This window comes from Eschrichtius robustus, chromosome 11, assembly GCF_028021215.1.
Source record: "Eschrichtius robustus isolate mEscRob2 chromosome 11, mEscRob2.pri, whole genome shotgun sequence".
Taxonomy (NCBI): Eukaryota; Metazoa; Chordata; class Mammalia; order Artiodactyla; family Eschrichtiidae; genus Eschrichtius; species Eschrichtius robustus.
The window spans coordinates 46,301,104-46,325,822 of record NC_090834.1 but is presented as its reverse complement, the minus strand read 5'-3'; the positions used below and the strand labels follow the sequence as shown (position 1 = coordinate 46,325,822).

General features: G+C 36.8%; 1 long non-coding RNA gene and 1 pseudogene across 1 annotated transcript in view; both read left to right on the top strand.

The window, feature by feature from the left end:
- Positions 1-20,987, top strand: part of LOC137771726 (uncharacterized) — a 33,072-nt gene extending 12,085 nt beyond the window's left edge. The window contains exon 4 of the long non-coding RNA XR_011075400.1: positions 20,836-20,987. This is a non-coding gene — a long non-coding RNA (uncharacterized lncRNA). The remainder of the gene's footprint in view (positions 1-20,835) is intronic.
- Positions 1,905-5,555, top strand: LOC137771317 (disks large homolog 3-like; annotated as a pseudogene).
- Positions 20,988-24,719: the final 3,732 nt, after the last annotated feature.

Sequence of the window (24,719 nt, the reverse complement as noted above, 5' to 3'; positions counted from 1 at the left end):
GAGACTATAAAACTCTTAGAGGAAAACATAGGAAGAACACTCTTTGATATAAATCATAGCAAGATCTTTTTTGATCCACCTTCTAGGGTAATGGAAATAAAAACAAAAATAAACAAATGGAACCTAATGAAACTTAAAAGCTTTTGCACAGCAAAGGAAACTATAAACAAGACGAAAAACCAACCCTCAGAATGGGAGAAAATATTTGCTAACGAATCAATGAACAAAGCACTAATCTCCAAAATATATAAACAACTCATGCAGCTCAATATTAAAAAAAACAAACAACCCAATCAAAAAATGGGAAGAAGACCTAAATAGACATTTCTCCAAAGAAGACATACAGATGGCCAAGAAGCACATGAAATGCTGCTCAACATCACTAATTATTAGAGAAATGCAGATCAAAACTACAATGAGGTATCACCTCACACCAGTTAGAATGGGCATCATCAGAAAATCTACAAACAACAAATGCTGGAGAAGGTGTAGAGAAAAGAGAACCCTCTTGCACTGTTGGTGGGAATGTAAATTGATACAGCCACTATGGAGAACAGTATGGAGTTTCCTTAAAAAACAAAAATAGAATTACCATATGACCCAGCAATCCCACTACTGGGCATATACCCAGAGAAAACCATAATTCAAAAAGACACATGCACCCTAATGTTCATTGCAGCACTATTTACAATAGCCAGGTCATGGAAACAACCTAAATGCCCATTGACAGACAAATAGATAAAGAAGTTGTGGTACATATATTCAATGGAATATTGCTCAGCCATAAAAAAGAACGAAATTGGGTCATTTGTAGAGATGTGGATGGATCTAGAGACTGTCATACAGAGTGAAGTAAGTCAGAAAGAAAAACAAATATTGTATATTAATGCATAGATGTGGAACTAGAAAAATGATACAGATTAACCGGTTTGTAGGGCAGAAATAGAGACACAGATGTAGAGAACAAATATATGGACACCAAGGGGGGAAAATAGTGGGTGTGGGGGTGAGGCTGGTGTGATGAATTGGGAGACTGGGATTGACATATATACACTAATATGTATAAAATGGTAACTAATAAGAACCTGCTGTGTAAAAAAATAAATAAAATAAAATTTTAAAAAAAGAATAAAATGAAGATGTAGCTGCAGCAAAGTACTACCTAGAGAAAAGTATGATTTGGGTACTGTTGAGGCACAGAAGAAAGATGGGGGAGTGAGCTGAGTGTGACTATGGTCACCCTGATCTGTAATTCAGGGGAAAAAATTTGGGCTTGAGGGAATAATTAACATACAAGTATAATTAAACAGCACGTAAATATTATTGGTGAATTTTTAATTGACTCTCCAATTTTAAAATTTATACATGATAATTGCAAAAGCATTAAAAAACTATAGAAATGATTAATGTGAAATTGACCCAGAATATCTCCATTGCCTACTAGCATTTTGGTATATATATATATATATATATATTTTTAGATCTAGCTTACACAGACACAACTCGTACTTTCATACTCTAAATATCTATATATACAAATATATCATAAATGGGTCATAATACATATTCTGTTTTTGTAACTGCAATTCACTTAATGGTAAGTCATGAAAGGGGAGCTGGAGGGGACAGCAAATGGGACTAAAAAAAAGTGGTCAGGAAGCAGTATAAGAATGGGGAGAGAGGCGGAGGGTGGCGGGCGCCGCTCCTTCCCCCACACCCCACCTCGTGCGCCTCAATCATCTCCTCCTCCTCCCTTCCCCTCCTCCCATCCCCCTCCCCTGCCTCCTCCCCTCCCCCCACATGCCCCACTTTGGGTCCCTGGTCTTCTGCGAGAGACAGAGGGGCCAGCCTGAGCTGACACTTTCTCAGCACTAGACCTGGACTCCCACCCGGCGCCAGAATACAGTCGCTTTGAATCTAAGATACATGACTTGCAAGAGCAAATGATGAACAGCAGCATGAGCTTTGGGTCTGGGTCGGTCCCTGCAAACGAGTGAGAAGAGGTCCTTGTATGTCAGGGCCTTGTTTGATTATGACCCGACTCAGGACCGCTGCCTGCCGAGCCAAGACCTCAGCTTCTCCTTTGGTGACATTCTACTGTCATTAACGCCTCTGATGATGAGTGGTGGCAAGTGAGACTGGTGACCCCACACGGAGAAAGTGAGCAAATCAGTGTAATCCCCAGTAAAAAGAGGGTGGAAAAGAAAGAAATGGCTCAACTGAAAACCATGAAGTTTCATGCCAGGACGGGGATGATTGTGTCTAACAGGTCCATCAGCCACTATGGAGAACAGTGTGGAGGTTCTTTAAAAAACTAAAAATAGAACTACCATACGACCCAGCAATCCCACTACTGGGCATATACCCTGAGAAAATCATAATTCAAATAGAGTCATGTACCACAATGTTCATTGCAACACTATTTACAATAGCCAGGAAATGGAAACAACCTAAGTGTCCATTGACAGATGAATGGATAAAGAAGATGTGGCACATATATACAATGGAATATTACTCAGCCATAAAAAGAAATGAAATTGAGTTATTTATAGTGAGTGAATGGACCTAGAGACTGTCTTACAGAGTGAAGTAAGTCAGAAAGAGAAAAACAAATACCATATGCTAACACACATATATGGAATCTAAAAAAAAAAAAATGGTTCTGAAGAACCTAGGGGCAGGACAGGAATAAAGATGCAGATGTAGAAAATGGACTTGAGGACACAGTGAGGGGGAAGGGTAAGCTGGGAAGAAGTGAGAGAGTAGCATGGACATATATACACTACCAAATGTAAAATGGATAGCTAGTGGGAAGCAGCCGCATAGCACAGGGAGGTCAGCTCAGTGCTTTGTGACCACCTAGAGGGGTGGGATGAGGAGGGTGGGAGGAAGACACAAGAGGAAGGGGATATGGAAACATATGTATATGTATAGCTGATTCACTTTGTTATACAGCAGAAATTAACATACCATTGTAAAGCAATTATACTCCAATAAAGATGTCAAAAAAAAAAAAAAACACCACGAAACGTAAAAAGAGTTTCCGCCTCTCTCAAAAGTTTTCATTTTACAAGAGCAAAGAAAACATGGTATAGGAGAGCAGCGTACAGGAACAGGGAGTGACGTCCAACACCAGTGACAGTGAAAGCAGTTCCAAAGGACAGGAGGATGCTATTTTGTCATATGAGCCAGTGACACAGCAAGAAATTCACTATGCAAGGCCTGTCATCCTGGGCCCAATGAAGGACAGAGTCAACGATGACCTGATTTCGGAGTTCCCACATAAATTTGGATTTTGTGTACAACATACTACCTGGCCTCGGCGTGATGATGAAGTGGTTGGGCAAGACTACCACTTTGTGGTCTCCCGAGAACAGATGGAGAAGGATATTCAGGACAAGTTCATTGAGGCAGGCCAATTCAACGATAATCTCTATGGGACCAGCATCTAGTCAGTGAAGGGAGTTGGGGAGAGGGGCAAGCACTGCATCTTAGATGTTTCTGGCAATGCTATCAAGAGGCTGCAGCAGTCACAACTTTATCCCATTGCCATTTTCATCAAGCCCAAGTCCATTGGAGCGCTTATGGAAATGAACTGACGGCAGATGTGTGAAGAAGCAAATAAGATCTATGACAAAGCCATGAATCTGGAGCAGGAGTTTGGAGAATACTTCACAGCCATTGTACAGGGTGACTCACTGGAAGAGATTTATAATAAAACCAAACAAATCATTGAGGACCAGTCTGGGCACTACATTTGGGTCCCTTCCCTGAAAAACTCTGAAGAATCCCCTGTAACCATTCTATTGTGAACAGAAGAAATCAACTCCCCCTTCCCTCCTCCCTCTTCATTCCTGTCCCCCATGGGGAGAACAAATGACTACTGTTCTTGTCCCCTTTTTTAGATATGTCCAAAAAATTGAGTTTTCTAGTCCTGTTTTTTAAAATTTTTGTTTTGTTTTAGTTTATTTTTTGGGATGATGCCATCTTACTCATCATGTGACTGTGCCCATTCCTGCATGGACCTTTCCCAAGCACTAGCACAGGTGCAAATCCATCAGAGTCATTGTTTGCATAAAACCAAGCTGAAGCGAAGAGAAGAGAGGAGGACTGATGAAAAGACAGACTGGACAGCTGCGTGGCTTATGAAGTGAGCCCCGTGCACCCCGCGAGGAGAGGCTACCCAGCTTTGCTACGATCTGTACACTGCCTTGAGGCTTGGGATGGCGTGGTCACGGCGATAGAAAGTATCTTATTTATATATAGATATATATATATAATTTATATAAATATATAGAAATTATATATGTATTATATACTCTCATATAGTTTATTATATATTTACACGCACTTGGACTAGAAAATCTATGGAGATTTCCTCAGTGGTACTGTGTTATTAGAGAAATGCTTTAATTTTCATATTCCAATCAGATGGCATCTTATATCCCAACTGGTTGGGGAGGGAGTGAAAGTGGTAGTTAAGTGCTGTACCGAGGGCACCTGCATTGGTCATTCTCTTGAGAGCTGGGCTTTTCTTTAGGAGGGGTCAGCTGGAGGATGGTGAGAAAGGGCTTTTGCCCGGGGGCCAGAGGCTTGGAGCCGTGACCCTAGAGCCCTTGGAGCCGTGACCCTAGAGCCGATGCTGCCCTTGGGGCACAGCCAGGCCCGCGTGTGGGGAGCGAGAGAATGGCTAACGGTACTCCCACGGTATTAAATTGCCGATTGTTTTATGCCACCTGACGTGTCTGCATGAGAGGTTTCCTTTTTGTTCATTTGTAAGCTGCTGTTAAACCAAAACCATGTTGTGCTACTGTGTCAGCCTTTTCATTCTTCCAGATTTTACATTTACTGTTTAAGTGAATGTGTAGAATCCAATTTGACTGTGTTCTAAAGGCTCATGATGTTCTGGAGGAGCTGGGCCTCGTGATAGACTTGGTGACCCGGGCTTGGCCATCCCGTCAGCGGAAAGGGAAGTGGGGGCAGGTGAGAACCGACAGGAGCTGGGCCTCCTATTGTAACGTGTCCCTTCACTCACCTGCCAGGGACATGCTGGGCTCAGCTGAGGCCCTGTCATGGGGCCCACTGGCAGGGACGGGGAGTCACTTGCCTTCCAGCTCTGCGCTGGGACAGTGGGACGGCCCTGAGCTTGGCCAGCCGCGTAATGAAAAGTTTGATTTGGGTTTTTTTCGCAGCTGCTTCATATGCCCTACCTACCCCAATCCCTCACCAACAGCTGGTAGCTTACTGTTTCTTCAAGAAGAAAGTAGACTTTAATGCTGTCAATTTGAGCTGTAGAGCTGAGATTCACTTACTGTTGAGATGTGAAACCTTGTTGCTTTTTCCCAGAGTCAAACGGCAGTGATTGTGGTCAAGGGGGTTTTTCTCTGACCACAAATGCAGGTGACAGGTGTGGCCCAGGCCCCGCCCCACCGCACCCCACCCCACCATGCTCCTTTGAAGCCACCATGCCTCCCTCAGCTCCACGCTGGAGGCACGACCCAGGGGAGAAGAACGTGGACATGCTTGGCCCCAGGGTTGGGCCTGTTGTTTCCTAGCCCACTGTGTTACAACCGGTGCAAAGGATATATGTTGAAGATGCTTTGAGCGCTACCAGCCAGATTTAGGAAGTCTGTTAACAGTTCTCCTATCAGCATGATGAAGCTAACTGTAAAGTGTGGAGCCCAGAATGTGGATAAAGAAAGGGCAGCAGCTTTACCTGCGCAGTACACTGGATTGGAGGCAAGAGGGGTAAAGTGGTGTCTGATTATGACTCTGGTGAGGAGGGGGTGAGCTGGGAGTGTTGTTGATTTGTCTGATGTTAAATAATGTAGTTTGAATGATGCGCAACCCTCTACCCCTCCCAGGGAAGGAAAGCAGAGATTCAAAGCAAGCATGATATAGTTGGTTTACCAGTGTTCCTTCCAAGGAGCCATATATATATACATACATACATATATATATATATATATGTGTGTGTATATATATATACTTTTTTTTAAATAAGTGATAGTTGCAATAAAAAAAAAAGGAATGGGGAGAATAGTGCCATGTATCACAAGAACTGAACAATTTTTAGGAATAGGATAGTTTAGTGTCAAATTCTGCAGAGTGATTAACTGAGAAGAGAACTCAGACAAATCGATTGGATTTGGCAATTAGTATCCTGGATGGTGACCTCTGCTAGAACACTGTTAGCCTACCTGCTGTGGGACAGGAGGCATGAGATGCAAAGAAGGGGTGAACTATTCCTGTGAGAAGATTCCTTTCAAAAGCAGGATGGTAGCTCCATAGAAAGTCTGAATAGAGGAAGAATATTTATGGATTGCTTTGTTTATTTTAAATGGAGGAGATTAGAGCATGAATATAATTTGTGAAGAAACAAGCTGGTAGACAAATAGAGGGCTAAAATATAAGAAAAACAGGGAATAGCTAATAAAACAGGATTCTGGAAATGGTCAGATGTGATCAAAAAATAGATGAAGCATTTGTTCATACATGGAGAGAGTATTACTTTTTTTTCTTTCGGAGTCTGAAAGAAATGGTGTAAAAATGAGTGTAAGCATAGTTAAGTTTTTAGGTATAGAGTGGAGAGTTTGCATTCAAGGATCTTCACACCATGGTCTCTCTCCTTTATTAATGCATTTCGTCTGACTTATACATGAGTCAAACTGGATTACTTCCTCTTGCCCTGATATGTCCCGTGATTTCCGTAATGCTTTGTTTCCTTTAATTCATTCTCTCTTTTCTAATATCTCCTTGTTTAAAACTTATACATTTTTAAAGTTCCAAGCAAATTATACCTCCTACTTGAAGCTATCCTCACCATATGATCCAGTTCAAGTGTGAGTTCTCATATCTGAAAGTTACAGGTTAAATAGTCAATGATACCTCCCAAAACACAACCAGTATAGAATACTGGAGGGGAACAAGATGTGTGTGTGTGTGTGTGTGTGTGTGTGTGTGTGTGTGTGTGTGGTGATTAGGGAAAAATCTTTCAGCATATTATCTTTTGTGGTCTGAAAACATATGAGAATCTTGTGGGTAGTGGAAGGGGTTCTTTGTTTTCATCTGGCTCAGTAGTTCTAGAAAATATATTTAGTTCTCTTAAAATTTAATTCAATTTGCTGCTTTTTGAAAACACAAACTTCACTCTTTTTTATTAAATGTAAAATGGGTATTAGATTTGATTTGCTGAAAAGTAAGGAAATGTTTATTTTTGTTTTGTTTCTGTTTAAGTTTCCCAAAGGTAATTGTAAAATTTTGTAAAATTGCTTATATAAGCTGTGAGTTTTTATCAATATACAAGAAAAATAAAATTAAGGAATATAATAACAAGTAGTTGGATATCAATATAGTAATCAAAAACAAGTAATGAGAAGAGCCTAAACTTGGAGTAAGAAGACCTGACATTGAATCCAAATATATAACTTGAGCATATTGCTTCACTTCTCTGGTTCACATGCTTTCTAACCTAAAAATAGGTTGTTAGGAGGATCAATTGAAAAAAATTTTTGAAAATGTGTTGTGAACCATAAAGTCTTGTAAATATATTAGTACACTTTTTAGAAGCATTCATGTAAAAGTATATCCAAGTTTTATTTAAGAAGCTTTACTGTATTTACAGTATACAATTCTCTATAAGTTTTACAGATTTTGAAATCCATATTCACAGCAATTTGCTTCGTATAACTAAGCACATGTTGACAATTAAAAGTCCCTCAGCAAATTTTTATTAAATGAATTAATAGTGAATAATTGGTTCTATCCCAAGTCCTATCAAAATAATTTATTTTTATTTTTAAAAATCAGAAGGTCTTTATTATGTTTTAAATATAGATACAGAATATTTTGATCTGTTTTTAGCAAATAGGTATTTAACTTTAGATTTTGATTCTAAGATCATTTTGCTTTTCATTCATAAAAGTAAAATATTTTAATCATAGTTATAACAAAAATTGATTTTTTTTTGGTGAAAATATTTTGGGGAAAATAAAATTATTTTTGGCTGGATAGATGTCATTATGTCAGTTTAATCTGTTGACCAATTTTCTTTCACAGCTAGCCATTCACAATTTTGCCATTTCATTTTAAATTTACTGAAGTTATTTTTATTAATAATTTTTTAAAATAAAATTTTAAACTAAGAGTTGATCCATTTATTGGTTTTTGTCTGCATAAAATGTGATCATTTATAACTCATACTATTGGGAATTTTATTTGGTCACCATTATTTCTACCAAATCCAATATGCTTGCATTAAATTTTATATATCATAATGTTATACTTGGAGTTTTATTTATTTATAAATTTATTTGTCTTATTCGTATCAGTCATATTCACCAAAATTTCAAAAACTGAAAGGGTATATTTATTTCTTGGCTAATCTTAGAACAATATATAGAACAATTGCCTTCAGATAATTTAAGATTAAGCTAATGTCCAGGGCTGGGGATAGGCCAATTATTCATAATTTTTCAATCATTCTGTGTCCTACCAATGTTTCTTTTTAAAAAAATACATTTATTTATTTATTTTTGGCTGCATTGGGTCTTCGTCATTGGGTCTTCGTTGCTGCGCGCAGGCTTTCTCTATTTGCAGCGAGCGGGAGCTACTCTTCGTTGAGGTGTACAGGCTTTTTTTTCTTTTTTTAATAAATATACCCCTTTTAAATTTTTTATTTATTGATTGATTGATTTTTTTTTTTTGGCTGTGTTGGGTCTTCGTTTCTGCGCGAGGGCTTTCTCTAGTTGTGGCAAGCAGGGGCCACTCTTCATCGCGGTGCGCGGGCCTCTCACTATCGCGGCCTCTCTTGTTGAGGAGCACAGGCTGCAGACGCGCAGGCTCAGTAGTTGTGGCTCACGGGCCCAGTTGCTCCGCGGCATGTGGGATCCTCCCAGACCAGGGCTCGAACCCGTGTCCCCTGCATTGGCAGGCAGACCCTCAACCACTGCGCCACCAGGGAAGCCCTGCACAGGCTTTTTATTGCTGTGGCTTCTCTTGTTGTGGAGCACGAGCTCTAGGCACATGGGCTTCAGTAGTTGTGGCACGTGGGCTCAGTAATTGTGTCTTGAGGGCTCTAGAGCACAGGCTCAGTAGTTGTGGTGCACGGGCTTAGTTGCTCCGTGGCATGTGGGATCTTCCCAGACCACGGCTTGAACCCGTGTCCGCTGCATTGGCAGGCAAACTCTTAACCACTGCACCACCAGGGAAGTCCCACTACCAATGTTTCTAATTCAATGTTTTACTATATTTATAACACATATTTTCTTTCCTTAAAGTCTTCAAAATGAGTCAGCTTAATAGATATTTAATAGACATTTAAAAATTATATATTTGATCAATTATCTATGGTTCTGAATAATATATGCTTATGCTTTTCTCCATTTCTTTGAATAGCTGAATTAATATAAATTATTTTATGGGAAATATTAATGACAAAATACTCAGTTGGTCATGAGATAATTGAGTGAGGAATTCATAAAAATCAAAGCAGAATGTGTTTAGAGGACTGAAGGAAAATAAAATAATATTGTAATATAAGAACAGAAAGTTTAAATAGAGTTTCAGGAAAAGTGTTCTAATACTAAAGTCATGCTATGAAATATCTTCCCGTGGGAAGTGTGAATACTTCAGTTATTCAAAACCAGTCTGGAAACAGCATTAAAAAATATACCTTAGGGAGTAATTTTGTACAGTGGTTGAGCCAACTAGGAGCCTAATAGGCCTTTACCATATCTACTTGGTATGACAAGTAAAAATAGCAACTTTTATATAGTACTTGCCATTGGAAAGGAGAAATTAAAAAATAACGTGACCAGCACAGGTAACACGATTCTTTTAATAAAATGCAGTCACATTTTACTAACCTATAAAATAATAATTTCAAATTGATAATTTGAATGATAATTTTCAAATAATTTTGAAAATAAAAGATGTTATGACGTATTGCCAGGTTCTATTACATATTTTATTGACACATATTACTTCTCTGGAAAAAGAATTCTATAAGCTGGAAAGTGGGAAAGAAAGGGAACTAATATAGTGAGAAGGAAAAAATAAATAAGAAGGAAAGCAGAAAACATCTGCTAGGCACCCTAAATGGCATCAGGCTGTAATGGGGCCAGCTCAAGGATATTATTCATACTAAGATAAAAAAGAAATCCAGATGTTTCTCTGCCAAATGTGTTAAAGTTAACATTCTCTATTTTTGTGAATAGTGACCTTCTACTGGTAGCATTATCATTTTCAAGATCTCATGTAAAAAATATTTCATTGGTTAAACTTTTGAATATCTGTTTCATAATATTTCAGTTCATTTTTCATCATTTAAAATAAGTATGTCTGAAAGACAATGATGTAAACTACAACTCCGGAAACTAAGAGTACAGTTGACCATTGAACAACAAGGGTTTGAACTTCACAGGTCCACTTAGCAGATTTTTCAATAGTCAACACTACAGTACTACACAATCTGAGGTTGGTTGAATCCACCAGTAGGGAACTATAGATAAGGAGGGACCATGGATACAGAGGGCCAACTATAAGTTATACTTGGATTTTTGACGGCACAGAGGGTGGGGACTCCTAACACCCCCCACCACATTGTTCAATGGGCAGTAGTAATTCAATCAGCATATATTTTTGTAATATTTACAGTATTCCATATTTATTTTAAAAAATTAGGGGTCTTTAAAAATAGCAAAAGCCAACTAAATAATGTCTAAATACGTGCTTGTTTATGCTTCAGCTGAACCATCTAAATATGATTTCTTAATTTTTAGTAATAGCTGAGAACATGGGATTTTCTGTTCTTTTACATTCATTACTGCTTATGACAACCAGAACAATTCAGTGCTTACTCTGTTCCAGGCTCTTTACATTAAATAATCCTCACAAAGACCAAGATGACTACTTTATTACCCCAAGTTTCCATATTAGGAAAATGAGGCATAAAGGAGTTAACTTGCTTTCCTAAGTTATCACAGCTGGTAGGTCCGAAAGACTTATTTCAATCTCAGGCATTCTGAATCCAGAGCTCATATTCTGAGGCTCTGTCTAAAGTATTTAGAATAAGCTTCTATAGTATCTGGGAGTCATGGAGTTAACACAAAAGTTCTAATATATTTTGTAGCACTTGTGTAATTAATTCGAAGACACTTTCAGTTGGAAATTGGCTATTACTATCTTCTCAGTAAGTGTTCTCTTGTAGTCAAAATTAAGTCTTACTTTCATTCCTACGTGCCTAGTATCAATACGATGTCATTATATAGTTCTGTGGATACCTAATGCATATTTGTCGAATAAGTTACATATTAAAATTACACAGAGAAAGTTGCTCAAAAAGGGGGAGGAGCAATATTTGAAGTTACTTTTATTCTATGGAGCAAGCTTTTAAGAAAATTTAATTAAAATTTTATTTTGTGATAATTGAAGATTCACATGAAGTGGTAAAAAAATAATACTGACAGCTCCCATGTACCCTTTACCTGGTTTGTCCTCATGATGATACCTTGTAAAACTATAGTACGAATACCATGATGAGGAAATCGACATTGATACAATCCACTCATCTTATTCAGATTTTTACAGTTTCACACGTACAGATGGTCCCTGACTTACAATGGTTTGACTTACAATTTTTCGACTTTACAGTGGTGCAAAAGGGATATGCATTCAGTAGAAACTGTACTTTGAATTTAAAAAAAAATTTATTGGAATATAGTTGATTTACGATGTTGTGTTAGTTTCTGCTGTACAGCAAAGTGGATCAGTTATACATATACATATACCCACTTTTTTTTAGATTATTTTCCCATATAGATCATTACAGAGTATTGAGTAGAGTTCCCTGTGCTATACAGTAGGCCCTTATTAATTATCTATTTTATATATAGTAGTGTAGATATGTCAATCCCAATCTTCCAATTTATCCCTCACCCCCTTTCTCCCTGGTAACCATAAATTTGTTTTCTACATCTATGACTCTATTTCTGTTTTGTAAATAAGTTCATTTGTATCAGACTTCCCTGATGGCACATTGGGAATTGCCAATGCAGGAGACACAGTTTCTATCCCTGGTCTGGGAAGATCCCACATGCCACAGAGCAACTAAGCCTGTGCGCCACAGCTACTGAGCCTGCACTCTAGAACCTGCAAGCCACAACTACTGAGCCCACGTGCCACAACTATTGAAGCCTGCACACCTAGAGTCCGTACTCTGCAACAAGAGAAGCCACCACAATGAGAAGCCCGTGAACCGCAACAAAGAGTAGCCCCTGCTCGCTGCAACTAGAGAAAGCCCCCGCACATCAACAAAGACCCAGTGCAGCCAAAAATAAATAAATAAGTAAATTTATTTTAAAAAGTTCATTTTTATCATTTTTTAAGATTCCACATATAAGCGATATCATATGATATCTGTCTTTCTCTGACTTACTTCACTTAGTATGATAATCTCTTTTGATCTTTTCCTAGGCTAGCAATACGTGGTAAGATACTCTAGTGATGCTGGGCAGCAGTAGGGAACCACAGCTTCTAATCAGCCATGCAATCACCAGGGCAAACAACTGATACACTCACAACCATTCTGTACCCATACAGCCATTCTGTTTTCTACTTTCAGGACAGTATTCAATAAATTACATGAGATGTTCAATCCTTTATTATAAAATAGGCTTTGTGTTAGAAGATTTTGCCCAACTGCAGGCTCATGTAAATGTTCTGAGCATGTTTGAGGTAGACAAGGCTAAGCTATGATGTTCAGTAGGTTAGGTATATTAAATGCATTTTTGAATTTTGATATTTTTAGCTTATGATGGGTTTATCAGGACGTAACCCCATCGTAAGGAAGGAAGATCTGTACTCATTTGTGTGTGTGTGTGTGTGTGTGTGTGTGTGTATTCAGATGTAAGCAATTTTGTCACATGTAACGGTTCATGGAACTACTACCAGTCAAGATACAAAACAGTTCCATCAATACAAGGGTATCTATTGCCTATTGTACTCTTTTAAAACCACTCCAGCTCATCCTCCTCTTCCTTAATCCCTAACAACCATGAATTTTGTCTCCATCTCTATACTTTTGCCATTTCTAGAATGTTATATGAGTTTAATTTTATAGTATAAAAGCTTTAGGTTTTTTTTTTTTTCTTTTTTTTCACTAGGTAAAATTCCCTGGAGATTTATCCAAGTTGTTGTATATATATCAATCCTGCCTTTTTATCCCTGAGTAGTATTCCATGGTGTGTACGTGCCATAGTTTGTTTAATCTTTCTCCCACTGAAGGACATTTTAAGTTGTTTCCAGTTTTTATCCATTGCAAATTAAGCTACTATGAACTTTTGGCTACAGGTTTTTGCATTAGCATAAGTATTCATTTCTCTGGGATAAATGCCCAAGCATGCAGTTGCTGGGTCATATGGTAGTTGCATGTTTAGTCTTATAAGAAACCCACAAACTGTTCCACAGTGGCTATACTATTTTACATCTCCACCAGGAATGTATGAATGATCCAGTTTCTCTGCGTGCTTGCAAACATTTGTTATTACCACCATTTTAAATTTTAGCCATTCTGGTAGGTGTGTAGTAATATCTCATTGTAGTTTTAAGTTTCATTTCTCTAATGGCAAGCCGTATTGAACATCTTTTCCCATGCCATCAATTTATCCTTTTTAGTGGTATATAGAAGGCAAATTTTATTTACTATTTACATATCTTCTTTTGTGAAACGTCTGTTTGTCTTTTGACTATTTTCTAATTGGATTGTTCTTTACTGGTGAGTTTTGAGAGTTCTTTATATAATCCAGATACTTATTTTTGGTTCTTTATATATTCTGGGTACTAGTCCTTGTGTAAGGTTTGCAAATATTTTCTCCCAGATCATAATTCATCTTTTAAATTTCTTAACAGAGTCTTTTGTAGAAAAAAAGTTTCTAATTTTGATGAGGTCCAATTTATCAATTTTTCTTTTATGGATCATGCATTTGGCATCAAGTATAAGAATTCTTCCTATAGCTAGAGATCCTGAAGATTTTTTTTCTATGTTTTTTTCCTAAAAGTTTAACAGATTTATGTTTTACATTTAACTTTGTGATTAAACTTATTTTATTTTTTTTAGAAATTAACTTTTGCTATTTTATTTTATTTATTTATTAAAAAAAAGTTTTTTGGCTGTGTTGGGTCTTCATTGCTGTGTGCGGGCTTTCTCTAGTTGGGGTGAGCGGAGGCTACTCTTTGTTGAGGTGCACAGACTTCTCATTGCGGTGGCTTCTCGTTGCAGAGCACGGGCTTTAGGCACGCAGGCTTCAGTAGTTGTGGCGTATGGACTCAGTAGTTGTGGCACACGGGCTCTAGGGCATGTGGGCTTCAGTAGTTGTGGTGCATGGGCTCCGTAGTTGTGGCACATGGACTTAGTTGCTCCACGGCATGTGGGATCTTCCCGGACCAGGGATCGAACCCATGTCCCCTGCATTGGCAGGCAGATTCTTCACCACTGCACCACCAGGGAAGTCCCTGTGATTAATTTTAAATGAATTTAAAAATTTTTATATAACATTTAAGGTCTAGGTTGAAGTTTGTTTTGTTTTGTTTTTTAACCCATGCATGTCCAATTGCTCCAAGACCATTTCTTGAAAAGATTATCTTTCTTCCATTGAATTGTTTTTTTCAACTTTGTTTAAAAAATCCGTTGGACATAATTTGTGTAGGTCTATGTTTTAATTCTCCACTCTGTTCCATGGAGCTATGTGAAGATTTTTTAAAAAATATTTATTCATTTTGTTTATTTATTTTGGCTGTGCCGGGTCTTAGTTGCGGCACATGGGATCTTTAGTTGCAGCATGCAAGATCTTTAGTTGTGGCTTGTGGGATCTTTTAGTTGTGGCATGCGGGCTCTTAGTTGTGGCATGCGGGATCTAGTTCCCTGACCAGGAGTCGAACCCAGACCCTCTGCATTGGGAGCACGGAGTCTTAACCACTGGACCACCAGGGAAGTCCCATGAAGATATTTTAAGATATATTTAATACTAAGAAAAAGTGAAAATTCTAGAGTTGTAGTTAGCAAATATTTTCTGTAAAGATTCAGATAGTAAATATTTTTGCTTTTGTAGTCTCTATCAGCTCTGTTGTTGTCAGGCAAAAGCAGTCATAAATAATACATAAATGAATGGGGGTGGCCGTGTTCCAATTAAACTTCACTTACAAAAATATGCAGCAGGTTGGATTTGGCCCATAGGCTATGGTTTCCGAGGGATGTTGCTTTTGCCAATCCTTCTTCTAAAGAAGAGAGTAATAACTGAGGTAAAAATCTCATTGTCCAGAAACTATTGGATATTTATAAAATACTGCTAAATTCCTTCTAGCCACTACCATGTTTCCCATGCTAATGGCCTTGTTATCATCTTAATCAATATTTCTCACATGAGTAATGTAAGGAGCCATTTTAAAGGGAAAGCACTCTTGTATATTGCTAATGGTCATTTAAGTTACTCTTTACTGTGATATTACTTAAATATGTAAAAACACAGAAATAAGTATGATTTTCTTATGTATTTGTATAAGAAAAACTATGAAGCAAATAAACTAACATTAAGAAAATTAATTTGGTGTAATGAATGAATGCCTTGTTCAAAATAAATAATTTTCTGAGGTTGAAAATGGTACTGACTCTCTTAAACAAGGACTACTTTTAGTTTGAAATGACTATGTGATGACTCAATTCTCCATAATTTTTGTCTGTGGAATTACTTTGAATAACTTGTTTAGTCAATAAACTGATATTGTTGGCTTTCACTTGGCACACCTCACTAGTTACATGTAAATGGTCACATTCTTATTAGACTCTGACAATTAAAAGCTCTTCCTTGTTGTACTATTTTTATAAACACCAACTGGGTACTGAATTTATGAAGCCATTCTTATGTTTAAGATGGTTTTCACAAGATCCAGAGTATGCTTATGTTAAATATCATATCATATAAATTAAATCATAAAGCTAAAAAATCTTATAGACAATAAGCCCCGTAAAGACATAAAACATCATAAAACATCATTTGGGAAATGCTGATATTGCATCTTTCTATTTAAAGCTGGCAGTGCGGTCTTTCATGAAAATAATATCTGTCTAAACATATCTATAGGCTTTTGAAGAAATGGGTATATGTAATTTACCTACAGGTATTTGCTTTGGTATAATTAATTTATTCTGAAAGATTCACATGGAATCCTTGTCATCAGATTCTGAATTCTAATTAGTACTATAATGTTCTTCTAAGATATAACATAATGCATTTTTGTGTTATTATTTAACAGGTATTCACTGAATATCTACTGTGCTAGTACCAGAAATGAAAATAAAATTAATGCTTGGTCCCTGCCCTGGAGCAGTTTAATAACCAGTTTAGAAAACAAGACATTCACATTAAATTTGTAACATCAGTAGCTAACATTTATCAAAAGCTTACTATTTTCCAGGTTCTATTCTAGGGTCTTTACATGTGTTAAATGATTTACTCATACATATAACCTTATAAGGTAGGTTCTGTTTACCTACCTTAAGTAACTAAAGGACAACTAAAGTAACTAAAGGACAGAGAGTTTAAGTAACTTGCTCAAGATCCCACAGCTAATAATTGGTGAAGGTACCATTCAAAGCAGGCAATCTGATTCAATAGCCTGTGACTTTTTAATTCTTACTCAGTATTGTTTCCTCCAAAAGGAAATTAGTATCATCTGATTGGTTGATCAGAGCCAAGCTTTGAGTCAATTGATTCTACAGGTTGCATTTTACCATCTTACACCCCTTTGCCAACGTAGTCAGTACATTAACACAACCATTTTTGGAAATTATATATAATTGGGGAAATTATTTGGTCATTATTATGGCCAAATTTGATTACACTTTTAGGCAAAAGCTCCACTACTTAAATATTTTCAATTTTCTTTTGGGAGGCTCCTTCAGAACCACTGACTCTTTTTTGAACTGCTCTAGGTTGGACTGGTAAAGGCATTGCATTTAATGCAAAAATTTTGTTTCCTGTCTGGCCATGTTGAAGCATAAAAAGAATCAGGAAAACAATGTATTACAATCAAATAAACCTACTAGAGTTGGAAATTATTTGGCTTATATTGATATATTTTAAAGACTGTTTCTATATTCAAGTCAATTTTGACTGTTGACAATTTTAACATTCATGAATTAGTCCAATCGGGTTTAAGAGTAGTTTCTGTTTTTGATTTTCTTTTGTTTTGTAACTTCAAAAATAATATTAACAAAACAAAAAGACAACCTTCAGAATGGGAGAAAATATTTGCACAGGAAGTAACAGACAAGGGATTAATCTCCAAAATATACAAACAGCTCATGCAGCTCAATATCAAAAAAACAAATAACTCAGTCAAAAAATGGACAGAAAATCTAAATAGACATTTCTCCAAAGAAGACATACAGATGGCCAAAAAACACTTGAAAAGATGCTCAACATCATTAATTATTAGAGAAATGCAAATCAAAACTACAATGAGGTATCACCTCACACCGGTCAGAATGGCCATCATCATAAAATCTACAAACAATAAATGCTGGAGAGGGTGTGGAGAAAAGGGAACCCTCCTACAGTGTTGGTGGAAATGTAAATTGGTACAGCCACTATGGAGAACAGTATAGAGTTTCCTTAAAAAACTAAAAATAGAACTACCGTATGACCTAGCAATCCCACTCCTGGGCATATACCCAAAGAAAACCATAATTTGAAAAGGTACATGCACCCCAATGTTCATTGCAGCACTATTTACAATAGCCAGGACATGGAAGCAACTTAAATGTCCATCAACAGAGGAATGGATAAAGAAGATGTGGTACATATATGCAATGGGATATTACTCAGCCACAAAAAAGAACAAAATAATGCCATTTGCAACGATGTGGGTGGACCTAGAGATTGTCATACTGAGTGAAGTAAGTCAGACACAGAAGAATATCAAATGATATCGATTATATGTGGAATCTAAAAAAAAGCGTACAAAATGAACTTATTCACAAAACAGAAGTAGAGTCACAGATGTAGAAAACAAACTTATGGTTACTGGGGGGAAGGGGGGAGGGATACACTGGAAGACTGGGATTGACATATATACACTGCTATATATAAAATAGATAACTAATAAGAACCTTCTGTATAGCACAGGAACTCTACTCAATACTCTGTAATGGCCTATATGGGAAAAGAATCTAAGAAAAAAAAAAAGAAAAGAGTGGATATATGTATATTTATAACTGATTCACTTTGCTGTATGCCTGAAACTAACACAACATTGTAAATCAACTATACTCCAATAAAAATTTTAAAAAATATTAATAGAACTTAAATTTGATGAAATGTTTTTCATTAAGTGCATTTTTACTATTGAGTAAAAAATTGTAAATATAAAACTTAGTTAACCCCTTTTTAGTGATGACCTGATAATTTGGGCTGTTTCTTCCTCTAATTCTGAGCCATTTAATTAACAACATATCACTATAATTTTATAATTGCTTGTTCCCATAACTACTAAACCATAGAAACCAAATGCTTATAGAGTAATATCTTAGTTACTCTAATAAAAGTTTTATAGTCTTATTTGTTGTGCCTATTTAATTGTTAATATAACAGTGAAGGTATACAAATATGATTTGTTTGGTTATGATTCTCAGAGAAGAAATGACATAGGTTTGATCCTTTAAAGGAATTACTTATTTAGTCATTTTAAAACCAAAAAGAAAGGTAGCCTGGGGGCAGAAAGAATAATCAGAGTGATAAAATTAGAGGAGAAATAGAATGAATTTCAATAAAATGTGAATATTTATAACTGATATATGTATGTTTACAGCCTGAAGCTATATATCAAAGTTCTAATTACAATATGCATAAGTTAATGCATGTGAAATGAAATTATTTTGTTACACAGCTTAAGCAACATGTGTTCAAAATGTTTATTGATTCTTTGCAATTTTAGTAATTTAATCAGCAGATTTTAGTGAAGGACATTTTTATTTGATTCAGAGATACATTGTCTCCACATTTTAACATTTTGAAATTGAGGTACCTTATATAATCCAAGGTTCATTTGCAGCCTCAATGCCAAAACTTGGTAAAGAAATAAGTTTCCATGTGGTCCACCCTGCCTGTGAACTTAACTCTGTAGGTGCAGGTGCTTATTTATCTAATTGTCTACTCAGCTAGGTTATTTGCAAATTTGTATCCAAACAGAAGATTGATTTTTAAATTAATTTGGAACCATAATTGTAGCCCAAAATTCATAAAAATTATTATATTGGGATGCAATATTGAAATGAAAAGTACTGGGTTCAAAAGAGCATAACACAAATCTGTAAGATGAAAACATTACAAATTGGGCAAATATTTCTTGCTAGAGCATTACCTGCATGTTTTTAAAGTATCAACCAAGTAATTTACAGTACCTAACGGGAGAGAAAATATACAAGAAGATAAAGCTAAGTTTTATTTTGTCATTGAGACATTTAAAAAAGGATTTCTGGTTACCCTCCAGGCAATGCAATTAAAGATCGGAGAAATTGCCAAATCTCTTGGAACAGATCACAGAATTTTCAAAGCTAGGAAAGGTTGGTGTGATGATTCATACATCATGAAAATCTATTCCTCAGATACTGAGCATGTAACATTCAAAGGTTTCCAGCTGACTTCCAAGAGAAGCTGTTAACTTGCAGGGATACATAAGTCCTATAGGGAGAAAAGGAAACCTTGAATTTAACTAAATCGGAAATGCAGAGAAAATCTTGATATTCCTGGATATGTCAGAAATTATACAGTGAATCCTAAATGGGATAAAGCAGTCAGGTTCATGAGCATAGAATATAAAAAGCAATATTTCTGGGTTCTGTAACTGCATATGCCTGGAAGTGATTCAGGAGAAGCTTTGGATTCTGAATTATTATGAATATTCCTGTATTCTCTAGGGATAGGAAGACTTATTTCACAACTAATGTCCAAAGACCTCTAGCCTATAAATAGGACATCTGTCTTGCCTCCTAAATCAAGATGGTAATTCCAACAATAAAAGGGAGAACTAGAGCAAAAGCTAAAGAGTGAGAAGGAGATGCTAAAAGAGAAGAGTCAAATGAATAGAGGGCCTCCAGTACCTGAGAGTGACAGAGGAGCCAGCGAAAAGAGGCTGAAAGGAGGTAGACAGAGAGAAGGGAGGAAAACAAATGGAATGCAGTGTCATGAAAGCAAAGCAAAATTAATGTTTCAAGGAGGGGGTAATCAGTTGTTAAATGCTGCTGAGATGCTGAGTAGCGTGAAGGCAGAAACGTGTCCACTGAATTTAGTTATACAGTAAGTCCCCTGCATACGAACAAGTTCCATTCTGAGAGCACGTTCGTAAGTCCAATTTGTTCATAAGTCCAACAAAGTTAGCCTAGGTACCCAATTAACACAATCAGTTATATAGTACTGTATTGTGATAGGTTTATAATGCTTTTCATTAAAATAACATATAAAAACAAACACAAAAAATAAAGAAAACATTTTTAATTTTACAGTACAGTAACTTGAAAAGTACAGTACAACAGCTGGCCTACAGGGGCTGGCATCGAGTGAACAGGCAAGGAGAGTTACTGACTGGACGAGGGAGAGGGGGTGGGAGATGGTAGAGCTGAAGGACCATCAGCAATAGCAGACGGAGGCCAAGCTGCAATTTCAGTCACGCCTGATGTTGATGGCACAGGTTCTGGTTCCTTGCTGGATTCAATTCTATCGCCCCTCTTGAAAAAACGATCCAGTGATGTCTGGGTAGTAGCTCTTTTTTTTCTTGTCCTAGATGACATGGTAGCCCTGGATTGCATTCTGAACGGCTGCTGCAACCTTCATGTACTGTTCTACGTTTGGGTCCTGTGCCTCAAAAACTAACAGTGCCTCCTCAAGTAAAGAAAATCCCCTTGCCACTTCCTGCATCGTGAATCTCTTGGTTTCTTCAGGTACTTCTTTTTCCTTTTGTCTCTCTTCGTCCTTTCTCTGGGCCTCCAATTCCATCAGGTCTTCATTAGTAAGCTCCTCATATTGCACAGCAACAGTAGTGTACAGTAAAGTATACAAAAGCACAACCACTTGTAGAGGCTGCATGCACGGGACAATGTACTCCAGACACGTGAACTAACTTATGTGATCGGACATGCGAATGCACGTTCACATCTTTGAAAGGTTGCAACTTGAATGTTCGTATGTAGGGGGCTCACTGTAGAGAGCTAACTGAAACTTAAGGGAAGTGGTTTTCATGTGGTAGTGTGGTAGGAGACAGATTAAATTGTTCTGAGGAGTTAATGGGACAAAAATGTGCAGACTAAAATAACTTTTCTATTAAGTCTAAATGTGCGAAGTATATGAGCTGAAAGAGCATCGGAGGTAAAATTTGTTTTTTTTAACTTTTAGATGAAAGAATTTAAAGACAAATTTGTAGAGGAATAGAGTAATTCATTGTGGTTCAAACTGCAGGTTATGACTCACTATTGTGTGGTAGCATTAATTTAGTGAATGGTGACCAGCATTAATTAAAAAAAAGGTAAAATATCAGTGTATCATGCATAGTAAGGTGATCTTACCTTGTAAAATTGTGTTTCTTTGGTACAAATTGTCAACTGCAAACCACAGTGAGATATATTTTATATATTTATACATGATACTTTTATACAGTGCATATGTTACATGTGATAAGTACATATATATGTATAATGTGAATATATTGGGTTGCAATGTAATACATATATTCCTTGTTGTGGGTCTTAGTAAAAAGAAAAAAAATACTCTGAAAGTGAAAGCATTAAATGTCAGCATAGATTCTGAAGAATGTGGGAGGAACTGGGACTCAGATTACATGTAGAAGAATTGGCCTTCAAGAAGAGGAGAGACATGCACCTTTTTGTATCAGGAAAGCAGGAGGAGAAGGTTGGTACACATGCAGGTTAATGACAGATTTGGCAGCAGAATATTGAAGGAATTCCTGTCTGATGGCTCGAATCATTTTAGTTAAGTACAATGCAATCATCTGCTGAGAGTGAAGTGTATGGACAGGGTATCACAGCTTGTAAAGAATAAAGAACATATGAAATATTTGTTATAGAAATTAGATCAAGATGATTAGAGAATTACATTAAGATTGTGTATAGGTGAAGTTGTTGACTGACTTTATCAATCCATTTATGTACTGTCAATCCATTTATGAGTGCTTAGCTATCTGAGTATAGACATAGATGCAGGTAACAAAGATGGTTGGATTCAGGGTTGGAGCTTTTCTTGTTGGAGACTTTAAAAGGAGAAATGGACAAGGGAGGTTAGTGCATTGGCAACAAAATGATTGAAGTAAAATACTGTAGAATCAAACAAAGGTATAAGGAGTTTGATATTTGGAAGAAGTGGAGAGGTCAATGGAGCTGGAGGCTGAGACTGAAGAACAGTGAGAGTTGGGGCTCTGAGCAGGCAAATGGAAATTTTCATAAGAGAGTGAAATGTTTGTAATTTTGAAAGTGGAAATTTTTTCAGTGATAAATTATAAGGGATTGGTGGAGATGATCTGAAATATACCATTAATGATAAGAAAGTCAGGGAACCATTAAAATATGATGTTGGATAGATTGTCCATGTGGACACTGAATTTCCTGAGATGATGGTAAGAATAGAGAAAGAAAGGAATACCTGAGCAGGGTACCAAAATCTTTAGTGAATGAGATGAATTGGACAGGAGGTTGGTAGATAAAAACAACAAAGCACAAGAGTTTTAAAAAGTGGCTGAAAGAGCTCTGTAGAACAAGACAACAATGACAACTCAAGCCCCACTTCTAACCCATGAGAAGATGTTGCCTAAGAGTCCCAGCTCTGGATTCAGATTGCCTGGATTCCACTGCTGGCTCCATCTCTCTATACTTCTGTGACCTTGATTAATGTTACTTAATCTCTCTATGCCTCAGTTTCACATCTCTAAAATATGAATAAAATACTTTATTGGATTGCTATAATAATTAAATGAAATAAGGTTATGAAATTTATTCATGAAATAAATCCATGTACAGTATAGGTGTAGTGCTGTACATAGGAAGTGCACAATAAATGCTTGCGATTATTATGGCTATTGTTTTCTAGAATGTTAAACAATTTCTACTTGGGAGAGCTGCAGAAGTTTTCTCAGTAGTCATCCATTTTCAGTTAAAGTAATGTTTGGGGAAGCTGGTAGGATTGTAGGGACTTGCTGGTTCTATGGGGAGTGTTCCAGAAAGCCCAATGTGATTGTTTTGGAGGGAAAATAAGTGTGAGTAGGAGGGCAGGTGAGGAAACAGACATACTGAGAATCATACAGATGAGAACAGAGCTAGGGATAGCTTAAAGATCTTATGGCTTCACAGATACAATGTGAAGTCACAGTCACTGCCACAGTGGCACACCATTCACATAGACTCTACACAGAAGCTGTGGTAGAAAGCAGGGATATGAGGCATTTAGTGAATTTAGTACCAATAGTCTTTTGAGGAAGGAAAGATACTTTGGCCTTACAGAATTCACGCACTTGTGGTCTGGAAGGGAGGTCTTGTAAATGTGGGGTGGGGTGAGATATTTTCTTTCCTCCTGGAGTCATCAGCTACAACGAGAACAACTGTGACTTGGAACTATGGATAAATGAGCACAAGCCACACGGTCTCTCATGGAAGTAAGAGGGCAGGCACTTTGGCCATAATTTCCATACATATTCAGTTGGTATAGCTACCCATCACCCTAATCACTATTGTTTCTCTATTTCCATAGAGGTGATTACCATTATCTTAAACTACTACTTGTTTACTTTTATGTTTGCTTATTTACTTGAATTTGAGGTAAAAAAAAGCAATGATTCTATCTCTCTTGTTTACCATAGCATCTACCGTACCTAGACAGCCACCATTATTTCTTAAAGGGAAAAGGTCCTCCATTCCTTTCGATCCAGGGGACTTATATAATTCTGAGGATGATATACCTCAGTCTAATATGTGAAGTTACTTTGCCTTATAAAATTTCATATTACTGTTAAGTGCCTACTACTTGGTGTAATTTCCCGTTTTGAATTTGTCTTTCTTATGATACAAAAAGTGACATCATGATGAGTGATTAAGCACCGACTCATGGTTATGTTGTACAATCGTATAAATAATTATATTCTGTCTAAATTTAGAACTATTTTCTGTGAAACTTCATACATTTTGTTCTTTTTATTAAGTCCTCTGCAAGGAAGAACATTTGGCTCATCCAAATATTCTTTACTTGAAAAGTGCTATACTTGAAAAGAGGCGGAGGAAGTATGACAACTTACTGATGCTTTCCTCACTAAATTGGCCTCTGCTCTGTAACAGCCCTCCTTAGTTTCCCCTCATGGCCCTCAAAATGAATTAAAATTAGTTTCAGGACTGGAAAGATCCAGTAGCTTCATGAAGAATTCAGAATCTATAGCATTTATTTTTTTTCTGAGAGTAAATTGTCAACTGGAAACCTTTCCTCAGTGCAAGTGAATAGACATTTCGGAAAGCACAATTTTCTGAATAATGATAAAGTGGTACCTTCATATAGATATTTGCTTTGACAGCCCTAAGGGATTGCAGGTGTTTTTTGATAGCAAAGATCATATTTAGCATTTTGAAATTAAGCATCTGCTAAGATTCTTCGTTATGATTCACATTTTGCAATAGG